This window comes from Macrobrachium rosenbergii, chromosome 42 (genome assembly GCF_040412425.1).
Source record: "Macrobrachium rosenbergii isolate ZJJX-2024 chromosome 42, ASM4041242v1, whole genome shotgun sequence".
Lineage (NCBI taxonomy): Eukaryota > Metazoa > Arthropoda > Malacostraca > Decapoda > Palaemonidae > Macrobrachium > Macrobrachium rosenbergii.
Genome location: NC_089782.1, coordinates 34,193,025 through 34,217,675, shown reverse-complemented (window position 1 = coordinate 34,217,675; position 24,651 = coordinate 34,193,025). Strand labels below are relative to the sequence as shown.

Below are 24,651 nucleotides of genomic sequence, written 5' to 3'. Positions count from 1 at the left end.
GTCAATAAAATGGTAAAGAAATCCAGTGGTGTGAATGTTAATACATTTATAATATATATTTATATTTACACCAATGTGGATTTCTTCACCAATAATAATAATAATAATAATAATAATAATAATAATAATAATAATAATAATAATTCCCTTAGAGAGAATAACCATCTTACCGTTCACTAACAAATTCGATATTTTCATTCAATTGCCTTTGGGTACTTTTGTTAAAGATTAACTTTTTGAATAACGTGAAACAAAAAACTAATAAAATGATTAGCTGATATGTTTGCCATAAACAGCAATGTGAACGTACAATCTCCCTGAAGATGTTGTGCAACAGGAACCTGAAACGTCCAAAAAAAAAAGATGCAACGTATTACTACACTAAAACAATTCACCTTGTATTTTAAAATACTATGCGAACATTTTTGTATTTATTTTTATTTTATCATTTATTTTTTTCTTTTCTAATAATTATTGATCTCTTCTTTCTGCATTTCCTGTTACCTTCTTTAATTCTTTGAAATGAACAATAATATTCTTTGGAAGCTCGAATCAAGTCAGTGGACCCTGTGGTGGGCTTGTTCCATATGAATAGGGTTCATCTTCTGAATAAAATAATAATAATAATAATAATAATAAATCTGTCACTGGCCCCTGTTCCATATGAATAGGGTTCATCTTCTCAATAATAATAATAATAATAATAATAATAATAATAATAATAATAATAATAATAATATAATAATAATAATCTGTCACTGGCCCCTGTGCTGGGCTTGTTCCATATGAATAGGGTTGATCTCCTCAATAATAATAATAATAATAATAATAATAATAATAATAATAATAATAATAATAATAATAATAATAATCTGTCACTGGCCCCTGTGGTGGGCTTGTTCCATATGAATAGGGTTGATCTCCTCAATAATAATAATAATAATAATAATAATAATAATAATAATAATAATAATAATAATAATAATAAGAAGAAGAAGAAGAAGAAGAAGAAGAAGAAGAAGAAGAAGAAGAAGAAGAAGAAGAACTGAAAAAAGCTAATACCACAGAGACTTCTTTAAATACATACATTTGCTTTCCAATAACATTGATAAAAACTCAGCACGGTCTGGAATAAAAATTTAAACTGACCTACACAAAAACTGTTTTGACTCCTAATAACACGTTATAACACACCAAAAGAGTCTGGTATGAAACTGACCCACAAAACTGTTTTGACTGTTTTCAAAACTGTTGTTGTTGACGGCGCAACCCACTCCCCGTCCTACCTATTTTCAGACTGTTTCCTTTTATCTGTTGTTGGTCCAGGACTGCACTCTCTCCTCCTCCTCCTCCTCCTCCTCCTCCTCCTCCTCCTCCCCATTTTCACCATTGTTCGTCATGGTTCTGTTTTCTCTCAATCACGCTTTTTCTCTCATTTTACTTCTCTCATCCACAGCTTTCCTTCGTAAACGCTTTTGAAAACATTTGCTTTTCTCTCTCTTTTAAGCCAAAGGTTAAGTCACACAGGAATGGAGTAGAGAATTTTGGCCAAAAGCCAAGCGCTGGGACGTACGATGATGAGGTCATTCAGAGCTGAAACGGAAATTGAGAACACAAAAGTTTTAGAAAGAGTAACAAAATTTAGTTTTATTCTTCTTTTTTTTATTCCTGAGGAATTCTCTGATTCTGGACAAATCGTCCCTTGTTTGGTGAAACGGCGTAAGCCATTTTTTTCCCCATTCCGAGAAAATAAGCCTAAAAGATTTTGTCATTATTCGGGGCTTCTAATTAGCTCATCATATTTTGAGGAAATTTGGTTGGAAAATGTGGCTTCGTACACAGCGGAAATTTTGATATGTTATAGAGTATCAAAACCTGATGCATTTTGACTGGAAATCTCAAAACTTTAAATATATATATATTATATATATATATATATATATATATATATATATATATATATATATATATATATTTTTTTTTTTTTTTTTTTTTGACTCACATAAAGATCAAAACCAGGTCGTTCAGTTGAAAGGCAAGGGCGCTGCCCACTAGGCCACACAAGTCTTAAAAGAAGTTGGAACCTGAGAGCTACTGCACCCAAGGAATTACCTCGGCAAGTTAACTGCTAGCATACCAGCGAGTTTTCCCCCAACTTCCCGACATTTAGCTTGCCCAGGTAATTCCTTGGGTGCAGTTGCTCTCAGGTTCCAACCTCTTTTATGACTTGTGTGGCCTAGTGGGAAGCGCCCTTGCCTTTCAACTGAAAGACCTGGGTTCGATCCTGATGTGAGTCAGAAACTTATTTCTGTTCCACACGTGATTGTGTGTTGATTATTTATATATAAATTTATATACATATATATATATATTATATATTTTATATATATATAAATATATATATATATATATATATATATATATATGTATATCGTCAATACAGGGACCAATTCCGTGCCAGCGTCGCATGCTCAGAAACTGACGGAAGTACACACACACGTAACAGCACACACACAATAAAAATTCTTCGAGGTCCAGAATGGAAGAAAATACGGCCAGCCACTGCTGCAGAAACCATTACACGGAGTGTATACGGCCGTATCTTATACCCAGCCGTCCTCTCACTCATAATATCTTACACAGGACTATTCAAGCTTTCTCGGACGCAGCCGAAGTCGATGGCCGGCAGTCGTCTCGGAAGAGCCGAGATAAATGATGGTTACATAAACTTACAATTTTCCCGAGAGCCGAGAGTAGATACTACGAGATATGTGTATTTTCCCGGGATGTAACCGAGTACCGAGGCCTTTCTCTGAAAAAAGCGGGAGGCCATATCTTAAAAACTAACCATAGGATTTTATTGAAAATAATCACATTATGTTTCCCACACCCAAATTCCCTAACCTAGGGGCATGGCAAAAAAAAAAAAAAAAAATGGGCTGGTGCAATACCAGCATACATCTCATTGCAGCCCGGTGGTGGCCTTTCCTATATCGTTGGCAGACGCACGATTATGACTAAATTTAACCTTAAGTAAAATAAAAACTACTGAGGCTAGAGGGCTGCAATTTGGTATGTTTGATGATTGGAGGGTGGATGATCAACATACCAATTTGCAGCCCTCTAGCTTCAGTAGATTTTAAGATCTGAGGGCGGACAGAAAAAGTGCGGACGGACAGACAAAGCCGGCACAATAGTTTTCTTTTACAAAAAAGTAATAAAAAGGAGAATAATTTCTTGTCCTTTAGGGGACAGGCCAATCTCTCCAGTCCTTAAGGGTTGAAAAACCATTATCTACACTTTTCTCTTTCCTCACTTTTTTTTTTTGGGGGCCTGGGTTACATAAGGGCATTTGGTAGTCGGGATGCCCGTCTCAGAGGCGTCAAAATGCAAGAAATAAAAAATAAAAAAAAAAAAAAAGCGTTATGCTTTTCGTTAAAATTATCAGTATTTCATAAACACTGTCAACATTTTAATGTTCAGGAACAATACTCAGTTCTAATCAAGTCACGGAGACCATTCACATTGTCACGCCAGTTTAACTATTTGTTAAAAGTACCAATCTTTTGACAGGCTTCTGGTCCCTGGAGATATGAAATTCAAAATGCCAAAACTATGCTTTCAGTTATCGTCATCATTTTTATCAAAAAACCAAAATGACAGTATGCAATCAATTATCGTCATCAATACGAATAAACCAAAATGATTTTTTTTTTTTGCCCAGGCCAGGATAAAATAAGACAAGGAAAAACTGCGCCGAATTTTGTTCGGCGCAATCGAGTTTCATGCACAGCGTAGAATCAAGGCCACCGAAAATAGATCTATCTTTCGGTGGCCTTGGTATAATGCTGTATAAGCCGCGACCCTGAAACTTTAATCGTGGCCCGGTAGTGGCTTATCCTACATCGTTGCCAGAAGCACGATTATGGCTAACTTTAACCTTAAATAAAATAAAAACTACTGAGGCTAGAGGGTTGCAATTTGGTATGTTTGATGATTAGAGGGTGGATGATCAACATACCAATTTGCAGCCCTCTAGCCTCTGTATTTTGTAAGATCTGAGGGCGGACAGAAAAAGTGCGAACAGAAAAAGTGAGGCCGGACAGACAAACTAAAAAAGGGAGGAAAAGAGTGGAACTTAAAATGAAAGAGAGGATTTGTCGTATAAAGGGTGGGTGGAACACAGAAGCACCAAGAGAGTTCAGGAACACAGCCGTGGGGAAAAAACTCTATCTGTTAGAAAAATCACTGCGGTATTTAAATCGTAAAAATACTTATTATTTCTCATTATATAAAGATTATATCATGAATGAAAGGACATGTCGTATAAAGGGTGCTGGAACACAGAAGCACCAAGAGAGTTCAGGAACAAAGCCGTGAAAAGAAACTCTTTCTATCAGTTACGAAATTGAATGTGGTGTGTAAATTATAACCGAAAACTATTTTTCATTATATGAGGATTTTAATCACTAAAAGTGTAGACAGTTTTTTTTTATTGGGGGATAAGTTTTTTTTTTTTAGTCCCCATTCCGAGAAAATTGTCCTACAGGCAAAATAATTCCATCGAGTTAATCAAGAGAGATTAAAGAACTTCTCAGCCCCGACGGGGCTGTTTTCCTCCGAGGTGAGAGAGAGAGAGAGAGAGAGAGAGAGAGAGAGAGAGAGAGAGAGAGAGAGAGAGAGAGAGAGGACGACAAGGAACGATGAAGAGAGAGAGAGAGAGAGAGAGAGAACGAGAAGAGAGAGAGAGAGAGAGAGAGAGAGAGACGACAAGAAACGATCAAGAGAGAGAGAGAGAGAGAGAGAGAGAGAGAGAGAGAGAGAGAAAGAGAGAGAGAGAGAGAGAGAGAGGACAAGGAACGATGAAGAGAGAGAGAGAGAGAGAGAGAGAGAGAGAGAGAGAGAGAGAGAGAGAGAGGACGACAAGGAAAAGAGAAGAGAGACGAGAGAGAGAGAGAGAGAGAGAGAGAGAGAGAGAGAGAGGACGACAAGGAAAGATGAAAGAGAGAGAGAGAGGACAAGGAACGATGAAGAGACAGAGAGAGAGAGAGAGAGAGAGAGAGAGAGAGAGAGAGAAATGCTGTGGATCTAGACGACGACGGTGAAGAAGAGGAAGAGGAAGAGGAAGAGGAAGAGGAGAACAAAAGGAGGAGGTGACAAGAGATCCGAATGGATCAACGCCAACAGTCTCTGGAGTTCGACACTTTTGAGTTGGGGGGGAAACTTTTAATGGCTTCCACCGGACAGTCAACTGCCCCGGGAGTAGAAGAGATTTCTCTTTCTTTTCTCAAATATATTTCTTTCAAAAAAAAAAAAAAAAAAGCATCGCTAAAAAAAGAGCATTATTCAGCCACGGCCACGCTTTAAATCTATGGCGAATATATGAATAGCCAAGCACTGCAAGCATGAATTTATCTGACAAGGGAAAGGACCTTGCATGAATTTGATAAAAATGGTCAATGGACGTACATGAATTTATTTGAAATGGTCAATAAACATGCGTGATTATTATTATTATTATTATTATTATTATTATTATTATTATTATTATTATTATTAAATGAATTTATTTGAAATGGTCAATAAACATGCGTGATTATTATTATTATTATTATTATTATTATTATTATTATTATTATTATTATTATTACTACTTTATTATTTTTTTTTGCTGGGCAGAAAGCGTTCACGAAATCATTTGACTCATCTGATGTGGCTGAAACTCATTCTTGGATTTATTCTGCGTCGACACCAAAAATGTAATATTGAAAATAAGAATTAGAATATGTATCCAGCTTAAAATCATTTTAATAGCCGAAATACTTATCTCGACTTGTACCGATCTGGTTTCAACTTTCACAGGCACGAGAGGGTCACCTGGCCAACATTTCTGGCAAGTTTGACCAAAACCCGTTCGCCAGTTGTTGAGATATTGAACACAACGTTTCTCGTACCCTCATCCATGTAGGTATCTAGTGGCATCAGGGTATCCGGTTACCAAGGTAGAAGTAGAAAGGACACATCTAGAGAGGCCTTGGGCATGTATGTGTGTGTGTATACATATATATATATATATATGTATATATATGTATATACGAGTATTTATATCTATATAAATATAAATATATACATATATTTAAGTGTTTATATATAAAATATATAAATATATATATATATATATATATGTATACATATGTATATATATATATATATATATATATATATATATACATATATATATATATAATATATATATATATATATATATATATATATATATATATATATATATATATAAAATATACACACACATATATATATATACATATATAACCAAGAAGATTCACTCGAAACCAGAGGAATAAATAAACACATAAACACACAACCACACGAACAAATACATACATACGCACAGAGAGCATTTTACTGAGCTAAAACAGCGACCTCATCAACATAAATAAAACTAATCTTAAACCGACGAGACTTCATTCCACACGGCAGCGATCCGATTTATACACGCATCAGGAAATGAAACGTCTCTGATGCAATCGGCGGTTGCTGGGTCATTATCTTAAATGGACATGAAAGCCGGACGGATTAATGTGTTTTTGTCACTTAGGTATCAAAACTAACGAAGGGAACTCGACCGTCACGGCGACAGGTTTCTTAGATAACTCGCGAACTGAATGCCTTGGGATTCGTCCTGAATTATCTCTACCCCCAAAATCAAACTGTCCTGAGACAGAGACGTGAGTTAGTGAACTGGATCTGTTCTGAGTTATTTCTATGCTCGAATTAAATTGCCTTCGTAGCAGATACTGAGAAAGTAAAAAATGCGCCGAAGTTTCTTCGGAGCAATCGAGTTTTCCGTACAGCCGCTACGGCGTATAATCAAGGCCACCGGAAATAGATTTATCTTTCCGTGGTTGCGGTGTAATGCTGTATGAGCCGGTCCATGAAACTTTAACCACGACCCGGTGGTGGCATATCCTATATCGTTGCCGGAAGCACGATTATGGCTAACTTTAACCTTAAATGAAATATAAACTGCTGAGGCTAGAGGGCTTCAATTTGGTATGTTTGATGATTATGACTAGAATACAATAAAATAGAATAGAATATAGAATTTAGGCCACAGAGTAGAATACAATAAAATAAAATAGAACAGAATATAGAATTTAGGCCATAGAGTAGAACAGAATAAAACAGAATAAAATAGAATATAGAATTTACACCATAGAGTAGAATAGAATAAAATAAAATAGAACAGAAGATAGAATTTAGGCCACAGAGTAGAATACAATAGAACAGAATAGATTAGAACAAAATAGAATAGAATAGAACAGGACAGAATATAGAATTTGGGCCAAAGGCCAAGCACTGGGACCTATGAGGTCATTCAGCGCTGAAAAAGATAGATTGAGAGTAAAAATAAGGTTTTACAGGTGTCACAAGAAGCGAACCTCGCAGTTCCACCATGAAACAACTGTTAAGAGAGGGTTGAGGAAAGTAAGATGGAAGAAAAAAAAATATGATCGGAGGTACAGTAAAAGGAATAAAGGGGGTTGCAGCTAGGGGCCGCAGGGACGCTGCAAAGGCCCTTAATAATGCAATCAACACATCAGGGCAATCAACAGCAAATTGCAAATATTGCTAAAAGGGCATTTCATTTGCTGCCAGATGCACAGAGGGGAGGAAAGAACCGCTTACGAATTCATTGACTGACTGGCTTCTGCAGAATGGCGTCGCAAAAATCGCATGCAAAGGGAGATGAACTTCCAAGGAGGAGAGAGAGAGAGAGAGAGAGAGAGAGAGAGAGAGAGAGAGAGAGAGAGAGAGAGAGAGAATATCAAGATTCTCCGTCAATTCCACTTTGGGAGGATGAAACAAATCATCCACTTTGGGAGGACGAAAGATTTTTTGGACCTATTTATCATTGCACGTCTGTAGCATAGTAGGTCAGTACGTGCCCTCTGGGTCCGCTCACGTGCTTTGAAGGGTCAAAGCTTATGCCTTCATTTCCCACTCGCTTGTGGGTAGACTTCAAGTGGCATGCGTACCCAGAGAGGGTCGAGGCGAGGTCGAGAAGTTAAGGAGGGGTCATTGTGACGAAAACAAATGCAAATATGTCAGGTCACGTGATAGGTAGAATCAATATCTCTCTCTCTCTCTCTCTCTCTCTCTCTCTCTCTCTCTCTCCAGAGGCATATCTCAATTCTTGTTTAGCTGACAGTTTTATTTCAATGTCAAAAATTTTTTTGACGCTTCGGAATTTATTTGAAAACATGCATTATAATTTTCTTAAAGATAGATAGAATACAGAATTTATTCCAAAGGCTGGGACCTTTGAGGTCATTCAGCGCTGAAAGGGAAACTGAGAGTAAGAGGTTTCAAAGGTGTAACAGGATGAAAACCTTGCAGTTGCACTTTGGAAGAGAGATATTATGAACGGAGCTACAGTTAAAAGAATGAAAGAGGTTGCAGCTAGGGACCGAAGGGACGCTGCAAAGAACCTCAAGGAACGCCTACAGTGCACCGCATGAGGTGCACTGGCGGCACCACCCCACTACGGGATAATTTGATAAAGGAGAGATATTTGTTTAAAAAACTGTTTCATTAACACGAACATAACTCAATTAGAGTCACAAAATACGTATTTAAAAAATGGCGTCAGTCGATCCAAGGAATACCATTCTCTCCATAATACGTAGAAACCCAAAACATTTTCCAAAATATTAATCTGTTTTGGCTAAGTACCCTTGAATACATTTCTTCCTGTTCCAACAAAATGTAATTTTAATTATTACTTTAAAATGATTTGTCACTATCAATTTTGTGACTAGAATACTGCTAAAATTGTCCTGATAGTTCAAAAAAATTAAGAATAAAAATAATATATTTCAATGAAATATACTGACAGAATTGTCCTGATCGTTCAAAAAAATTAAGTATAAAAAAATATATTTCAAGGAAATATACTGACAGAATTGTCCTGATGGCTCAAAAAAATAAGAATAAAAAGTAATATACTTCACAAAAATATACTGATAGAACTGTCCTGATCGTTCAAAAAATTAAGAATAAAAAGAATATACTTCGAAAAAATATACTAACAGAATTGTCCTGATCATACAAAAAAATTAAATATGAAATATAATATACTTCAAGGAAATATACTGACAGAATTGTCATGATAGTTCAAAAAAATTAAGTATAAAAATAATATATTTCAAGGAAATATAACAGAATTGTCTCTGATGGCTCAAAAAAATAAGAAAAAAATTAAATATCACAAAAATATACTGATAGAATACGTTCAAAAAATTAAGAATAAAAAAGTAATATACTCAAAAAATATACTAACAGAATTGTCCTGATCATACAAAAAAATTAAATATGAAATATAATATACTTCAAGGAAATATACAGAGAATTGCCCTGATCGTTCAAAAAAAAAAAATAAAGAATAACAAATCAATACACTTCAATACACAAACAACTAAAATATTCACTTCATAAATATACAAACCTCAAAAAAAAGTGATGACGGTAAGGGAAATGTATATAAAGGCAATTATCGTTGCTAATCAAATCTTATTACATTCCCGCGTTGCTAATTGCAGGATATTGCAATATCACTTAATTAACCGTCTTAATTACACTGTTTCATGTTGATTCGATGTCCGGAGCGAGCAGCGTCACCCAGTTGTCTTTGGACGGAGAGGGATGATGGTCCTTCCGAATTTGGGTCCTGATGTTACTTGGCTGAATAGCATTTCATGCATACATACATACATATGTATGTATGTATATATATATATATATATATATAGATATACAGATATATATATAAAAATATATATATATATAGTTATATATATATATATATATATATATATATATAACTGAATACACAATTTAGGCCAAAGGCCAAAGTTCTGGGACCTAAGAGGTCATTCATCGATGTAAATAAACTTGATATAATAGTTAAGAGGTGGTGGAAAGTAAGATGGAAGAAAGAAATATGAACGAAGGTAGAGTAAAAGGAACGAAAGGGATTGCAAGCCAACAGTTGAGGCGCACAGCTCAAATAGTTTTTGTTTTTTCTTTAAGAAATACAGTCAAATTTTGAAGAAACAAAGCGATTTCCTTTTAATTTTATTTTATCCTCATATTACATAAATAAAGACAAATTATTGTTTGCTTACACAAAGAGGTTTTGAAGAAGGTATAAGCTGAATTCTGACGGGATGTTTAGTTAACAAGTGTAAGAGAAATGAAATTAAGTTCATTAATCGCGTTTTATGTCAATTCTCTTCATTTGATTGCAACGCAGGAGGAAGGCTGAATTTATATATCCCCATGTCGCAGTGTACGAAAAATGGATAGAATACATTAACAGATTTGAGGAACACCGTTTATATCTACATTAAATTTAGCATTTACTAAAATAGGGGGAAATGAACGAGTCAGGACTGTAAAAAAATGTTTTGGCGTGTAGAGAGAGAGAGAGAGAGAGAGAGAGAGAGAGAGAGAGAGAGAGAGAGAGAGAGAGAGAGATTTTTCACTCCTGAGAGACTGTCATTTTTAGGTTCGTTCTCTCTTCTTTTTGTTAATCTCTCTCTTTCTCTCTCTCTCTGGGCTGCATCCGACAATAATTATCTGACCACCGGAAGAGAGAGAGAGAGAGAGAGAGAGAGAGAGAGAGAGAGAGAGAGAGAGAGAGAGAGAGAGAGAGAGAGACGTCAAGCCTGGTTTATCTTCGTTTTATTAATCTCACCTCTCTCTCTCTCTGGGCCGCCACCGACAACACTCACCTGACCACCGGAAGAGAGAGAGAGAGAGAGAGAGAGAGAGAGAGAGAGAGAGAGAGAGAGAGAGAGACAAGCCAGGTTCACCTTGGAATAGCACCTCTCAGCAGTCGCTACGCCGAACGATATTTATCTGAGTTTGACGTTTCGTGAGTTGCCGAATGAATCTAGTGTCATTTTACATAAATCATCCTCTCCACAGGGAGGATGCAATACTGCGCCCGTGTGAAAATCAAATTCAATATTAAGTCCCGAGCGAAGCAGCACGATGATTTGGGAGAGTTGTGACGAAGCGAAGTAGCTGTACTGGACGAAATTCATAATAATTGTTATTATTCAAGTTGCGCTGGAATGTCTGGGTAATGTTTTTACCATCGTTTTTGTTTTCCGTAAAAGAAAACTATTGGGGCGGCTTTGTCTGTCCGTCTGTACCTTTTTCTGTTCGCACTTTTTTCTGTCCGCACTTTTTCTGTCAGCACTTTTTTCTGTCCGCTCTTTTTTCTGTCCGCACTTTTTCTGTCCGCACTTTTTCTATCCTCCCTCAGATCTTAAAAACCACTGAGGCTAGACGGCTGCAAATTGCTACGTTGATCATCCACCCTCCAATCATCAAACATACCAAATTGCAGCCCTCTAGCCTCACTAGTTTTTATTTCATTTAAGGTTAAAGTTAGCCATAATCGTGCTTCTGGCAACGCAACAAGACAGGCCACCACGGCCGGCTGAGAATTTCATGGGCCGCGGCTCATGCAGCATTATACAGAGACCACCGAAAGATAGATCTATTTTCGGTGGCCTTGATTATACGCTATACAGAAGACTCGACTGCGCCGAAGAAATTTCGGCTCATTTTTCACTTGTTTGTAAATAAATACGAAATTTGCTTAAGAAAATAAATAATTACTTCAAAGGTTAAACAGGAATGAAAACGGACCTATGCTCTGCCTTTCGTTTTGTAAGTAATAACTAATAGATTCGTTAAGGAAAATAAGGACAAGCGAAATTGATGGATGGCTTCAGGTTGAAAGCTAAAATCAACATTGTTGATGACAGCGAGAAGTTTTATTGGAACTGAAATATAAAAATTAAGGCCAAAACCCAAGCGCTGGGACCTATGAGGTCATTCAACGCTGTAAGGAAAATTGAGAGTAAAGGAGGTTTGAAAGGTGTAACAGGAAGAAAACCTCAAAGCAGTTGCACTATGGAGCAATTGTTAGGAGAGGGTTGAGGAAAGTGAGGTGGAAGAAAGAGGATATGAACGGAGGTACAGTAAAAGGAATGAAAGGGGTTGCAGCAGCTAGGGGCCGAAGGGACGCTGCAAAGAACCTTAAGCAATGCCTACAGTGCACCCCGTGAGGTGCACTGATTGCACTACGCCCCCCCAACGAAGGAAAAAGTCTTGTAAAGGTGCTGGCCAGAATATCAGACGCTGGTGACTGATTACTGTGGCTTGTCTGTTCTTGAAACAATATATATATATAATATATATTTGTGTGTGTGTGTGTGTGTGTGTGTGTGTGTATGTGTGTGTGTGTAATAACGGCACCTGACAATTTCTTCATAACAGCCACAGCTAAATTTAACTATTTTCTGACTCGATTTCCGGAAACGTCGCCACTGTCACCTTCCAGTGGGGTGACGATCTTGACGTGGCTTTTAAAGAGGCACTCGCTACTTGACCTTAATCGTCTTTCTGTCGAGAGAGAGAGAGAGAGAGAGAGAGAGAGAGAGAGAGAGAGAGAGAGAGAGAGAGAGAGAGAGAGAGAGAGGTAAATATTCCTAGGGATCATGTCATACCAAGCGTAATGGAAGGAGTTTGGGCGGAAAGGATACCTATTTTCTTTTTTTAGTGTCAGAGTAAATAGCCAGAACTTTCTTTCACTACTGTACGGTGATATTTTTTTTTGCGATATTTTCTTATTTGCTTTTATTTTCTTTCACTCTGTATGATAATTGCAATCATTTCTTATTTACTTTTTTCTTTATTAAAGGCAATAGATTACCATGGATTTTTTTTTATATACCCATCAAGAACTTTGAACATTATTATCGGCTCGTAAAATGACTTTCGTAGGATTTTACTACAGAAGTTTTTCGTGGGGGGCGTCGTTTGTAAAGCCCGATTTTTTGGATGTCGTTTGTAAAGCCCGATTTTTGGACGTCGTTTGTAAATCCCGGTTTTTGAGCGACGTTTGTAAAGCTCCATTCTTGGACGTCATTTGATGAGCCCGATTTCTGGAAATCGTTTGTAAAGCCGATTTATTTCTGGACGTCGTTTGTAGAGCGCGATTTTTGGACGTTGTTTGTAAAGCCCGATTTTTGGGCGCTGGTGGTAGTTTAAAGCCCGATTTTTGGACGTCGTTTGACAAGCCCAATTTGTGGACGTCGTTTGTAAAGCCCGATCCTTGGACGTCATTTGTAAAATCCGATAATTGGACGTAGTTTGTAAAGCCCGATTTTTGGACGTCGTTTGTAAAACCCGATTTTTAGACGTCGTTTGCAAAGCCCGATTTTTATACGTTGCTTGTAAAGCCCGATTTTTGGGTATCGTTCATAAAGAATTGGACTTTACAAACGTCGTCCAATTTATAAAGCCCAAATTTTTACACGTCGTTAGTAAAGTCGTTCGTAAAGCCCGATTTTTGGACGTCTTTGGTAAAGCCCGATTTCTGTCTCATAATAGGGCCACCCCTTCCCTTTGAACATTCGTAATCCTCGGTGGAAAACACTCAACGAGGCTCCAGCCATTTTTAGAATCCCTTTTAATGGATTTCGTCTTTTTATCTGACTAAATTAGGAGAGAGAGAGAGAGAGAGAGAGAGAGAGAGAGAGAGAGAGAGAGAGAGAGAGAGAGTTGTAGACGAAGAGAGAATTCATTGAGAAACATTTCACTTGGCTTATTACTTGAATGTTTGTTGAGAGAGAGAGAGAGGTTGAGAGAGAGTTTTAGTAATTCCTTAATATCATCTTGTCTGAAACATCTCACGATAAAAATGGCTTATTACTTGAGTGTTTGTTTGTGTAATATATCACATGTGTGTGTGTGTGTGTGTGTGAGAGAGAGAGAGAGAGAGAGAGAGAGAGAGAGAGAGAGAGAGAGAGAGAGAGAGAGAGAGAGAGAATTTCAGTTTTAGGCATTGCAGTTAAAGTTCAAATTATATATAAATATTCTTCATTGGCAACAATTCTACAAATTTCTCAGGAAATTCTTTTTTGGTATGACATGACCTCTTATACTGATACTTAGAAAGATGGCTTATTGTATTTGTAATTGGTGATATATATATATATATATATATATATATATATATATATATATATATATATATATATATATATATATATATATATATAAGCCCCACTCTCCTTTAAAAGTGTTATGCAACTGACAGACATCTTGGGGGGAAATCATTTTGTAAATATGAAAAGTCTGTACTTCCGGCCCGTTGGACCAGAAAATTGATAACTTTGAGCATCCATTTTTTTTTCTCTTTTTGGCGATGACCTCAGCTATTTTAGATCACATGTCATAAGTGGGCTGAATGATCGTCTGCTCCCAAAACCTTATCATGAATATGGGGAAAAAAATATACTAAAGGAAATTATATTTTCTATAGTGCTTCAAAGTTCATTTGTCAGCTATTCAAAATTGATAATCCATCAACATATATATATATATATATATATATATATATATATATATATATATATATATATATATATATGTATGTATGTATGTATGTATGTATGTATGTTAAATATTTGTATGTTATGTATGTATGTATGTATCAATATATGAAATATTTTCTGTTAAAACAAAATGTCCATCAAATGTTATGTTATGTTTCAGAAAACTTTGCCTGAAGAGGGAGACAGTTGGTCTCTGAAATATAGCATTAACTTTCTACATTTTGGCGTTTTTATGGGCTCCTTATATTTGATATATATAAATATATATACACACACACACACACATGTATTTATATACATATATATATATATATATATATATGTATACACACACACAGCAATATTACATTCACTTTCTACTACAACAATATATTAGCTCTACAGGCCATAGATCTGCGCTTGAACCCAGCCACCTTTCTGAGCCAGACAAACTATAATTAATAGTCCCTGATCCGCAGTCCACCCCACAACAAAGTTTCATCGAATTCCGCCATTAAACTTTTTGGGATGATCTTGTTGACAGCTTCCTCTTGGCTTAAACAGCAGCAGTTATGGCCTAAAGAAGATATTATGTTTTGGGCGTGAATTACATATCTGTTTTATGTAAGTGTGTGTGTATGTGTGTATATATATATATATATTTATATATATATATATATATATATATATATATATATATATATATATATATATATATAATATAATATATATACTTTATATATAAATATATATGAAAATGAACAAATGAGAACGTGTTTCGCAGAAATAAAATTCCGACTCACGTCGGGACCGAACCCTGGCCTTTCAAGTGCGAGTCCAGGCTGTTAGCAATCCCTCTGCATGAGTCATGAAAGAAGTTCGAACCTATAATACTATGTATTTGAGGTTTTTCCTGGGCAGGCGAATTTTACCCAACTTCTCGGGAAAAACGTCAGGTAAGCAGTACTTACGTTCCAACTTCTTTTATGACTTGTGTAGAGGAGTCGCTAAAGCCTGGACTCTCACTTGAAAGACCAGGGTTCGGTCCCGATGTGAGTCAGAAATACCCATATTTTGAGAGGTAAAACCTTATCATTGTTTAAACATTTGAATGAATTCAAATTACGTCCATATACAGAACAAAGATTATCACCTACAGTATTGTTAAACAAAGAACTTACGACAGTAAAAGATTTTATCCTTGTATTGTTGAAGTATACAGTAAAAAGATTATCACTTACAGTATTGTTAAAGTATGAAATTACGGCCATATACAAAGCTCATTACATAAAATACTGTTACAGCAGGACCTGCGTAATTCATCCCAAGGACGGACGAACACTGAGCTTCTTCGTATTTCTGAGAGGAAAGAGGGAAAAAGAGTGGGAGGAGTTTCCTCTTTCAGTCGGGAAAACAGAAGGAGGAGTTTCCGCTTTCAATCAGGAAAGACGAAATATTCGAGATGCGAGGGTTTCGAGAATCGTTCAGGTCCTGTCTTGTGCGATTACGTCAACTCTCGGCTCGGCTTTGGAAGAATCCACCGTCTCGTTTGAGAATGGAGGGAGCGGCAGTGTGTTGTGTTTTGCCTATATATATATATATATATATGGGACACATATATATATATATATATATATATATATATATATATATATATATATATATATATATATATTTATATATATTTATTTTTATATACATATATTATATATTTATATATATATATATATATATATATATATATATATATATATCTATTATATATTAACAGGTATTATATTATAAATATATATATATATATATATATATAAATATATATACATACATACATATATACATACAGTGCCTCATAAACCTATTCGCTTATTTATTAATACATGACACACACACACACACACACACACACAACACACACGCATACACACTCACACACGCCTATGAAGTGGGAAAAACATCAAGACACCCTCCCCACCCCCACAACTGTCCACCTAATTAGGAGGGAGTAATCTGGATCTGTGGCCATTCTGAGAAAGGCTGGCAAATTTGTCCTTTGATTTAAAGGCTGAGCTGTCAAACAGATATAAGCCTGTGTGCAACCACTGGCTGTCTTTGATTTTTTATTTTTTAGCCCTTTTATCATCCTAATTCACTCCTCCACGACAGAGGACAATTATTTCAAGATTAGAAGTATTTGTTCTTTGTATGTTTGCCTTCTTCTCTCTCACTGCAAGAATAAGATTTTATATACACCTGAACGAGGTATTTACAGCGATAATGACTGAATCAATCATATTAGCTGGGATGCTTGTTTTCACGAGTATTCTGTCGGATCGAATGTTTTAGCAAATCGTTTCTTTCCGACGGTGATGACTCTGGTTACTGTGACGCCATACCTGTTTCTCTATTCAATATCTATTTTCCCAGCCACAACAGATTTCTGTTGAGTCTGTTTAATGGTATTTTTTTCTTATTTATTTTGCCAAATTAAATTTCTGTTTGATCTAATACAGTGACAATTAAGTAAATTGACTGTCCAGTTGCAGTTGTATATAGTAGTATACAAAACGTAATTTGCATGAAGAACTTTTCAGATGATCAGGGAGGTTTAACAAATGATCAAGATAACAGTCATATATATATATACACACACACACACACACACACATATATACATATATATATATATATATATATATATATATATATATATATATATATATATATAACTATCTATACAGTATATATATATGAATGACTGTGAAATACTTTCTGTAAAAACAGAATTCCATCAATACAAGGAGCCCACACAAAGTGCCAAAATGTGGACAATAATGGCTATATTTCAGAGACCAAACTGTCTCTCTCCTCACTGTTTGCCTGAGGAGAGAGACAGTTTGGTCTCTGAAATGCAGCCTTTATTTTCCACATGTTGGCGTTTGCATGGGCTCCATATATATATATATATATATATATATATATATATATATATATATATATATATATATATATATATATATATATATATATATGTGTGTATTTTTATTTATTTATTTATAGACCTATATTTATACGTGTCTGTGCTTATATACGGTCCATTTCCCAATCCTACAGAAACCAGGCGCCACATCCCCAAACCATAAACGGAAGCTTTGGCCTAAACTTCCCTCGCAGTTCCTAAGAAACGGAAGGGTTCCGATTGTATCTGGATCCGCTACTAGGAGTAAGTAAATCCTGGAACAGCCACCGAGGCGGAAGTCTTATCCTACAAATCCTGATATGATATGATCCGTGAAGGATGATGGCGGCTCAGTGGAACGCTGAGGGTAGAAAACCCATTCGGTTTATAGGGAGGCGAACGGGAGGGGAGATTCCGTCGGTATTCCGATTCGAGTGAATTCCTATTTCTCTTTCACGATCGTAATATCTTTACCTAATATATTATTATTATTATTATTATTATTATTATTATTATTATTATTATTATTATTATTATTGCATAAACGCTTCAGGATGACGTGAATATTCGGTGAAGTTAATAAAATCGTATTGTTGTATTTGTATGTCTATTATGTTCCGATTCGAGTTAATGCATATTTTTCTTTTTCATGATCATAATATTCTTATTTAATATATTATTCATAATATTATATTTGCGTAAACGCTTCAAAATTACATGACTACTCATAGAATTTAATATTTAATATATTATTCATAATATTATTTTTGCATGAACGCTTCAAAATTACATGAATATTCATTGAATGTAATATTTAATATATTATTCATATTATGTTTGCATAAACGCTTCAAAACTACATTAATATTAAGTGAATTTAATATCTAATATATTATTCATATTATATTTGCATAAACGCTTAAAAATGACATGAACATTCAGTGAATTTAATATTTAAAATATTATTCATATTATTATGAAGCATAAACGCTTCAAAATAACATGAATATTCAGTGAATTTAATATCTAATATATTGTTCATATTATTACTATTTTTGCATAAACGCTTAAAAATGACATGAATATTCAGTGAATCTAACATTTAATATACTATTCCTAATATTATCATTGTTGTATAAACCCTTCAAAATGACGCGGATATTCAGTGAATCTGATCAAATCTGTGGTTGTGTGTTTGTAGTTATAATTGCACGCGTCTACCTTAAACATTTTGCTGAGCTTGGGAAGGGCTGTTCTCTAGAAAGCTCGCAGTTGTATGATACATAACTCTGATTTTTGTATTATATCGCAAATAAAGTACAAAAGAGTATTATTATTATTATTATTATTATTATTATTATTATTATTATTATTATTATTATTATTATTATTAGAGCTTATGAAGGGCTGTTCTCTAGAGAGCTCCCAGTTGTATGATACATAACTCTGATTTTTGTGTTATATCGCAAGTAAAGTAAAAAATTATTATTATTATTATTATTATTATTATTATTATTATTATTATTATTATTATTATTATTATTATTATTATTAATAATAATAATAGGATGAATTTTTAAAAAATGGTATAGACACTACATGTAGACCAAGTTTTAAGAAATCGATCAATCAACATTAAAAAATAAAATACAAGAAATGGAGTTATATGATATCCGGAAAGTCCTTTTACAAGAAAATATGGAAAAGGAAAAAATGCTCGTTTTGGGGGTCATATGTTATCCGGAAAGTGCCCCATTACAAGAGAATATGGAAAAGGAAAAAATGCATGTTTTTGGGACCATACGATATCCGGAAAATGTCCCTTCATAAGAAAATATGGGAAAAGAAAATTGCTCGCTTTTGGGGCCATATGATATCCAGAAAATGTCCCTTCACAAGAAAATAGGGAAAAAGAAAAATTGCAAGAGATTATGAAGAGACTGTTGATGAAATTGCAGAAGCGTCCATAATTCGTGGAGCAGACCGAGTCGAGGACATTAACTTCTTGAAAAGTTATCTTGTGGAGAACAGTGAATGATATAGGAAAAGAAAAATAAAAAACAGACGGCATAAAAAACAGCATAGGTCAACGGGCATATAAATCTCTCTCTCTCTCTCTCTCTCCTCTCTTCCTGAATTTTCTCTTGTTATAGAAAGACATCTTTCCTCTCTCTCTCTCTCTCACACACACACAATATCCTGAAATTTCTCTTGTTATAGAAAGACATCTTTCCTCTCTCTCTCTCTCTCTCTCAACCACAATTTCCTGAAATTTCTCTTGTTATAGAAAGACATTTTTCCTCTCTCTCTCTCTCTCACACACACACACAATATCCTGAAATTTCTCTTGTTATGAAAGAACATCTTTCCCCTCTCTCTCTCTCTCTCTCTCTCTCACACACACACACACAATTTCCTGAAATTTCTCTTGTTATAGAAAGACATCTTTCCTCTCTCTCCCTCTCTCACAAAATTTCCTGAAATTTCTTATGCTATAAAAGACATCTCTTCTCTCTCTCTCTCTCTCTCTCTCTCTCTCTCTCCTTCATAAACCACAAGCACGTACTCGATCGACCGGACCTTGTTAAAGCTTTGACCCAGCCTTTCATCAACCTCTTCACAGACACTTTTATATATTACCGTTAAGTGATGGAGGGAATTAAAGGACGATTTTATTTTCTTTTGAAATATCAAAGGAGGAACGCACGGGCGACATTAGGACGAGAAAAATGACAGCACGGAATGAAGTCACCTACGGAATTGAGAGAGAGAGAGAGAGAGAGAGAGAGAGAGAGAGAGAGAGAGAGAGAGAGAGAGAGAGAGAGAGGTCCTTCTATAACAAGAGAAATTTCAGGAAATTATGTATGAGAGAGAGAGAGAGAGAGAGAGAGAGAGAGAGAGAGAGAGAGAGAGAGAGAGAGAGAGAGAGAGAGAGAGAGAGATGTCCTTCTATAACAAGAAAAATTTCAGGAAATTGTGTGTGTGTGAGAGAGAGAGAGAGAGAGAGAGAGAGAGAGAGAGAGAGAGAGAGAGAGAGAGAGAGAGAGAGAGAGAGAGAGCATAACAACTAAATTCTGGACCCCACATAAAATGAAAAGAAGATTAAAATTTCACCCTCGTCTCCAAAGAAAATACAATAAAGAATGAAGTAGGCAAGATGGCAGTAACAGCCAAAACGAAATAACAGAAAGGGATCCCTACCTTAAGAAACGCCGTGATGTAGAAGGTCATTTTGAGGACAGCTGATAAAAAGGTCTTCCATTCAAAGTAAGACAAACGAGAAGGGCACTTGAGACGATGTCATATCCTCAAAGAACAGCAGGGATGACCCAATCACTTCGGGAAACATGTTACCTGAAGGAGGGGAGGTCGAGAGTCTCTCTCTCTCTCTCTCTACCACACCGAACCTGACGACAAAATTCGGAGGGCCGTGTTAATGGTGTCCTAATGTCCTCTTCATATAGATAATTAAAAAGTAATTAATACACTGAAAGTGCAGATTTTCCCAATGATTCCAGAAAGCGTTCCTCTAACCGAGAAGAAAAGAAACATGACTTTCAGAAAATTTGAAAATGATTCGACCTTGCCCCAAAAGACACGAATGAAACGAAATAACATAAATTTGATAATGACCTCCAGATCCACCCCCTAACATAACTGCTATTGTATCAGGAAAGATGCTGACCACAATTCCCCCGACTTGCCTGTGATGTTAGGTCATTAACCTGACCTGACCACTTTTGGGAATTCAAAGCACCGTCGAGAAATTTCTGACTGTTTCGTGTCTCGTGTTGTGATGAACTGAATTGAACTGAGTAAAGAATTTAGGCCAAAGGCCAAGCACTGGGACCTATGAGGTCATAAGTCATGCCTACAGTGCACCACATGAGGCTCGCCCTGGTTATGGAGGATGTGTGTTGTGTTTTAAAGCACTGCAAGCAATGTTTATTTTTTGGGGGGCAACTGCCTTCTGAGAAAATCTTAACTGAAAATTTCGTTCTCCTAACCCTGGCAGTCGCGACGCCAGGCAACCCCCAACCAATCAGTCAATCGGAAGAAACCCGAGAATTCATGGAAGGCTGATATTATCATCTTTCTTGCCGTTGCTGAGCCGTATTCATCATTCCTGGAAAGCCGCCAATTTGAGCGCGGATGAAAGGGAACGAGATGAAAATAGCCGTCATTTTCCAAGTACGATTTCGGCTTTCCTCTGCTCGAGTCAAAATGACCCTTACTGTTCATCAGTGATTGATGGTTATTTTCTTATTGGATTACTTCGTTCAATTTGAAAGGCGGAAATAGAATCGATTTTCATTGTAAAATCTCCTCTCAGTGTGATGAATTGCGTAATAAATATAATGAATATTTGTGTTAGCAGCTGGGAGTTCAAGCCTCATTTGTATATGTATATATATATATATATATAGACATATAAATTGACAGTTACACAGATACATGAAACTAACAAAACATACCACACAATAAAAACGAAAAAGTTCTACCAGATACCCACCACTCAGACAAAACACAAATAAACAAAGTAGGATTATCAATGCTTAATCATAACGATGTCTCTGAAACGAGCGATCATCCGGCCTACAAGTCCGGAAGGTTCCTGGAGCGCTTGGCCGACGAAACAAGAAAATGAGAATAAAAAGATAAATAAAATAAAAATAGAGATAAACTGTACAGTCCACAGTTGGGAGGCACTTCAGGCTATAACATTACACAAGAACTTACGGGATTGGATGATGATGTATTTTTGGGTTTTTATTAGAATTTCTTGTGTGTGTGTGTGTGTGTGTGTGTGTGTGTGGAGATTCTTGTATACTGTATGTGCATATATATTTGTATGTATATATGTATATATATATATATATATATATATATATATATATATATATATATATATATATATATATATATATATATATATATATATATATATACATATGTGTGTGACTATAATCATGTATATGTATATATATATATATATATATATATATATATATATATATATATATATATATATATATATATATATATATGTATATATAATCCTTCTACTTAGTACTTTATCAAAAGCAATTCGGGGAAATTCTACTAATATGACATTACAGTCAAGTCAAAGTCGGATCTACGATTTCAAGTTCAGAGAAAACTCCTCTAAAACCTCGCTTTTTTTTTTTTAGTTTTCTGAAAAGAAAACTATTGCGACGGCTTTGTCTGTCCGTCCTCACTTTTTCCTGTCCGCCCTCAGATCTTAAAACCTACTGAGGCTAGAGGGCTGCAAAGTGGCATGTTGATCATCCACCCTCCAATCATCAAACATACCAAATTGCAGCCCTCAGCCTCGGTAGTTTTGATTTTATTTCAGGTTAAAGTTAGCCATAATCGTGCTTCTAGTAACTATATAGGACAAGCCACTACCGGGCCGTGGTTAAAGTTTCAAGGGCGGCGGCTCATACAGCACTATACCGAGACCAACGGCAGATAGATCTATTTTCGGTGGCCTTGATTATACGCTATACCCCTAGATCTTGCTATAGCCGCTGTACGGAAAACTCGATTGCGCCGAAAACTTCGTTGCATTTTATACATGTTTTATTTATTTTTTAATTTCAGAGTTCACCTGCGCCGCCGAAATTCAAATTAAATCATTCATACTTAGTTTAACGAGTCTGGACGGTAACCTGCTTTCATGCTTGGTAAAGCAAAGAAATTTACCGGAGTAATTACGTAACAAAAATAATATGTAAATACTTCAACATTTTATTTTCTTTTTATAAGTGGTAACGTGGTTGGATATTCTGTATTCATTCTGGGTATTATAAAATTATATATATATATATATATATATATATATATATATATATATATATATATATATATATACATTATATATAAATAAATATTATATATATATATATATATATATATATATATATATATGAATTATAAATTTGTGACTCACATCGGGATCGAACGCTGAAAGGCAAGGGAGCTAGCTACCAACTTAACCACACAGGCCTATGGCATTAGCGCCCTTGCCTTTCAACTGAAAGACCTGGGTTCGATCCCGATGTGTGTCAGAAACTGATTTCTGTTCCACACGTTTTTGTGTGTTGATTACTTCTAATGTATATAAATATGTGTATATATCTATGTGTGTGTTCTTACTATAAACGAAGTTACCCAGTAGTGAGTATGGCCAGTTCCTGGATGGGTGATCACCAATTAAAGCCAGTAACCTGAAGGTTCTTAGCCCTCTACATTGAGGACCCTAAAATCTGCACCTTCATGTCTATTTCCTCAGCAAACGGTCTCTCCACACCCGTCATTCATCCCAGTCTTGTTTCAAGATGCTTATTTTCCATTAATTCCTTCTCTCGAGCAGCGAATGTAATTTTCCAGGAAGCACACCTACGGCTGTTTGCTCTGCCTCTATGGCACAGCAGATCCGACTTCCTGGAAAAGAGATTCCAGCGTCTTTGTGCCGCGATGTTCTGTAAAAAGGCAGCGAGCGAAAAATGGCCATTGAATCTGAGTATTTATTTACAAGGCACGTCAGAGTCTCAGAGAGAGAGAGAGAGAGAGAGAGAGAGAGAGAGAGAGAGAGAGAGAGAGAGAGAGAGAGAGTACAGTAGCTCAGAGAGATCTTGGTTACCTCACCAGGGGCCTTCTTGGTTTACAGGGAACCAACTGGGCCCAAGAGAGAATTTACTGAGCTCAGTTGGTTCTTACTGATCAGATACTGCAAATGCATTCTAAAAATCATTCATTTTAGTTTTCTGTAAAAGAAAACTATTGGGATGGCTATTTGTCTGTCCGTCCGCACTTTTTCTGTCCGCCCTCAGATCTTAAAAGCTACTGAGGCCAGAGGGCTGCAAATTGGTATGTTGATCATCCACCCTCCAGTCATCAAACATACCAAACTGCAGCCCTCTAGCCTCAGCAGTTTTTATTGTATTTAAGGTTAAAGTTAGCCGTAATCGTGCGTCTGGCAACGATATAGGACAGAAAAAGCGCGGGCAGAAAAAGTGCAGACGGACAGGCAAAGCCGGCACAATAGTTTTCTTTACAGCAAACTTAGAAGTATGGTAAATATCCCTGACTTAAGAGATGGAAGTTCAGGAAGTAACCTTAACTTCAGTGTGGTATAAGGAGGGGGGGGTGCAGTGAATATAAACAGTAATGGGTAGGATGAGGAAAAGA

General features: G+C 35.8%; 1 long non-coding RNA gene across 1 annotated transcript in view; it reads right to left on the bottom strand.

The window, feature by feature from the left end:
• Positions 1–287: 287 nt before the first annotated feature.
• Positions 288–24,651, bottom strand: part of LOC136827657 (uncharacterized) — a 245,191-nt gene continuing 220,827 nt past the window's right edge. The window contains exon 4 of the long non-coding RNA XR_010849832.1: positions 288–341. This is a non-coding gene — a long non-coding RNA (uncharacterized lncRNA). The remainder of the gene's footprint in view (positions 342–24,651) is intronic.